Source organism: Macaca thibetana, chromosome 9 (assembly GCF_024542745.1).
Source record: "Macaca thibetana thibetana isolate TM-01 chromosome 9, ASM2454274v1, whole genome shotgun sequence".
Classification (NCBI taxonomy): Eukaryota; Metazoa; Chordata; class Mammalia; order Primates; family Cercopithecidae; genus Macaca; species Macaca thibetana.
The window spans coordinates 8058758-8063186 of record NC_065586.1 but is presented as its reverse complement, the minus strand read 5'-3'; the positions used below and the strand labels follow the sequence as shown (position 1 = coordinate 8063186).

Here is a 4429-nt window from a genome sequence, read left to right as displayed (position 1 = left end):
TGGCACTTACCTCCCATTGGTTCAGGCAATTGGTTTGTTGGTTGATTGCGAGGATAATCCTTTAAAAAACAAAGAAACAAAAAAGGTAGTAAAACAGAGACCTTTGGATAACCCCTTTGGCTTGTCCTGGAGTTTAAGTTGGACCAAAAAAATCAAGGCAATGAAACAGTAACAGAGGTGAGGAAGAGATGGACTGTTAATAACATGGTAGGAGAAAACTGGACACACTTGAGTGTGTTCATAAGCTCTCATTGGTGAATCTGTAAAGAGAAAAACTCATATAGAGACCCCCAAGAAAACATCTAAGTCCATTATTTTTCAAAAAAGAAAAGGTGGGTAATATTGAAAAACCAATAGGCAAGTGTCAATGTTTTTGATCTACCTTTGTGTTCTCCTCACCAGCAACTCCACTGCTTCTACGTCAGAAACAGAGACCGGGCATGGTGGTTTATGCTTGTAATCCCAGCTCTTTGGGAGGCCGTGGCAGGCAGATCACAAGGTCAAGAGATCGAGACCATCTGGCCAACATGGTGAAACCCCGTCTCTACTAAAAATACAAAAATTAACTGGGCATGGTGGCATCCACCTGTAGTCCCAGCTACTTGGGAAACTGAGGCAGAACCTGGGAGGCAGAGATTGCAGTGAACTGACATTGCGCCACTGCACTCTAACCTAGCAACAGAGCAAGACTCCATCTCTCAAAAAAAAGAGAAAGAGAAAAAAAAGAGAGAAAGATAAGAGAAGAAGAAGAGAGAGAGGAAAGAAAGAAAGAAAGAAAGAGAGAGAGAGAGAAAGAAAGAAAGAAAGAAAGAAAGAAAGAAAGAAAGAAAGAAAGAAAGAAAGAAAGAAAGAAAGAAAGAAAGAAAGAAAGAAAGAAAGGAAGGAAGGAAGGAAGGAAGGAAGGAAGGAAGGAAGGAAGGAAGGAAGGAAGGAAGGAAGAAGAAAGAAAGAAAGAAAGAAAGAAAGAAAGAAAGAAAGAAAGAAAGAAAGAAAGAAAGAAAGAAAGAAAGAAAGAAAGAAAGAAAGAAAGAAAGGAAGGAAGGAAGGAAGGAAGGAAGGAAGGAAGGAAGGAAGGAAGGAAGGAAGGAAGGAAGGAAGGAAGGAAGGAAAAGAAAGACTTGTCACTTTGAGAAATATTAAGGTTGCCCACACACTCGCATCCTGATGGCTAACCCTGGATCCAGGAAGAAAAAGAAAGATGTAGTATTTGGAAAAGCATGGAAGTCATGTCAATGAAAGCAGAACCCACTCAGAACTGCATCAATACCAGCTTTTGCATAGACCCCTTTGGTGGTTAAACACGGTGAGAAATAATCTTGTTAGTGGCAGTGGGGAGCTTCATTTCCATTGTGTGTAAGCCCATCCTGTGTTGACTTGAAAGAACTCCCCTTCCCCTTTCTGGCTTTCTCCAACATTCACCCTACTGCTGGCCCCTTTCCTGTCCTGTCCAGAGCATGAAGATGCATCCTTTGGAGATTAAGGAGAAAAGAAAACACCACACAAGCAGATCAAGAGGCGGCAAGGCCCCAGGCAAAAGCCTACAGGAGAGAAACTGCATTCTTCACGACGCCTGTCTTTACCCTTTGTGCATAACCTAATTAGGTTTTTGCCCTTTTCAAATTCTTTTTTTTTCTTTTACAGGTGTGTCTGGTTTAATAAAAAGGGAAAGGGTCATCAGGTGGCCACATCCTATCCTTGTCATTCATATCCCCAACCTTCAGATCCTTTCTACCCTCATAAGTTTGAATACGGTCAAAATTAGTTGGGTCAGAAACTGTTGTTGATTATGATTAAAAAGAGATACAAAACTCAGCACCTCCTTCATTGAAAATAAAGGTTGAGAAACGTGATAAGAAAAAACTAAAATATAGCTGCCTGGGGAGATCTTAATCCTTCCACATAGACATCCTCATACCCACAGGAGCCTATGTGGACTAAAACCAAACTGAGTCCATTACTCATTCCCTCTCCAGCTCTTCTTGTGACTCTTCTTAGACTTTTCGGGAGACTTTGAGTGGCTCCTGTACCTGTGACTGTGGTGAGAACCTGGGGACTTGGAACGGGATCTGTGCCGCCTATCTCAGAATCTGCTGTGGTGACGTCTGGGACTCTTGCTCCGATGCCTTTCTTGGCGGGGGAAGAGGCTTCTCCTTTTGGGAGATCGATTCCGCCTTCTGGGAGACAGACTTCTGCTCCTTCTGTAGCACAGTGTGGGAGAGTGACGGGGCTGTCCAAGTCTCCATAGCTTCTCCGGCGGTGATCAGGTGATGGCACTCTTTCCGACTTCTCATCCTCCTCTTCTTCCTCTTCACTGGACTCCACGCTATCCATGTCCTCTTCCAGAGCACTAACTCGAGGCTCCAGTTGCTCAGCTTCCTCTAATACCTAGCGTTTCTGTAGCCAGGGCAGAATGATACCACGGACTCTCTCACTGAGCACTAGTTCATCCATAAACTCACCTACATGCATCATTTCAAACCCCCATTTTGGTTCTGGCTCTTGACTTTTCGATAGTCATTGTACAAAAGCTCCAAGTACTTGTAGCAATCAATTGCAGTGCCCGTCAGCCTCATGTAAAGTGCCCCCAACACGCGAACATACTTGAAATCTTCATTTTTGATAAACTCTACAATGATACCTTTCTCGGATTGAACTTGAAGCATCTTCAAGATTAAACACAGAAAGGTGTTGGTTTTATGTTGCCACTATAGACGCCACCCACACACATTAACTCCATGACTTTATTGACTACAAGTTCAGCCATAAGTCCAAAGCACTCCTCTGTCCAGTACTTGAACTCATAGATTCACATTCGAATGATCTTCTCCACCAGATATTGAGGCCTGGTGCAGCCGACGCTGTGCGCATCCTTCAGTGTAAGGTCAGCCATTTTAGAATGCCTTCGATTCTATTTCCGTCGGGTCCTTTAATACGTCACATCCAGGTTCAGAAAAAAAAAAAAAAAAAAACACCTAGAGGGATGGAGAAAGGTGGAAGAAGTTTCACTAAACAGTTCAGGCGGCCATCTTGAAACTGGAAACACTGCAGCACTCAAATTCTTAAATAAATTCCACTTACATTTTTTTAAATAGGCACAATATTTTTATTACGATTAATTAGTGATCAATCGCTTTTACCATGTGGATAGCCCCTTTGGCTTAGACACATTGTCCTGAAGTTTACATGGTAGGAAAAAATCAAGGCAATGGAACACTAACAAGGTGGGGACAAGATGGACTACTAATAACACAGCAGAAGAAAGCCGGAGATGCTTGAAAGTGCTGATAAGCACTAAGATGCGTTGTTGACACAGGGCCACATCAGTGCTCTACAATCTGCTTACTGTACTCTGATGGTTGCATAAACAACCTTCTGAGTGACCCCGTGGTGGGCATCAGGGATCTCCTGGGTTCTGATTGGTTGGATGTGCTTATGGTTTGATTGGTCTGAAGTCACAGATGTCCAGTGATAAGATTATAGAGTGGCTGTTCTCACAGAAGAAGTTACCAAATCTAATGGTTTGAATCTGTGTCCCCACCCAAATTTCATCTCAAATTGTGATCCCCAGTGTTGGAGGTGTTGGAGATGGAGCCTGGTGGGAGGTAATTGGATCATGGGGTAGGATTTGTCAGGAATGGTTTAGCCCCATCTCACTGGTGCTGTTCTCGTGATAGTGAATTCTCATGGGATCTGGTTGTTTAGAAGTGTGTGGCACCTCATCCCTCTCTCTCTTGCTGTTCTGGCCATGGGAAGTGCCTTCTCTCCCTTCACCTTCCACCATGATTGGAATTTTCCTGAGGCAGAAGCCATCATGCTTCCTGTACAGCCCGTGGAGCCAGGAGCCAATAAAACCTTTTTCTTTATAAATTACGTAGTCTCAGGTATTTCTTTATAGCAATGTGAGAATGGACTAATACACCAAAGTTTTATATTTTATATCAAACATCTATGCCTCACCGTGGCCCTTTACAAGGTAAAGGTTTCTGAGTCATCCAGAGAGCTGCCCTCACCGTGGGCCAGAAGCATGTCTAGGGTACTTCTTAAAGCTGAGGTATCCGATATTTACTCTTCAAAACCTACTCTACTTTGTATTTATTCCTCAAAACCTACTTGTAAAGTGCACCCTCAAAGGTTACACAAGCCCACTGTCTGGCCCTGGAGCCATTTATGACTAATGTCATACAGCTATAATTTAACTATGCTATAATCAACAAGCTGACAATTCAGCCAAAACTTATGCCTGGCAAGAGCTTATGTATGGCACAGGAAGTGCCATCTGGATGACACAGGAAGTACCCTTGATTGATGGGGGCAGAAGGATTGGTGGAAAGAAGACAAGGGAGTACAAGATGGTGTCATGGAAAAGGTAAAATATTGACTGTGATGTTTCCCCTTTCTCCCGGCTATTAGGTTATAAAGTGTGTGTTCG

At 43.2% G+C, this 4429-nt stretch overlaps 1 pseudogene; it reads right to left on the bottom strand.

The window, feature by feature from the left end:
- Positions 1 to 1643: 1643 nt before the first annotated feature.
- On the bottom strand, positions 1644 to 2890 carry LOC126962549 (pre-mRNA-splicing factor 38A-like; annotated as a pseudogene).
- Positions 2891 to 4429: the final 1539 nt, after the last annotated feature.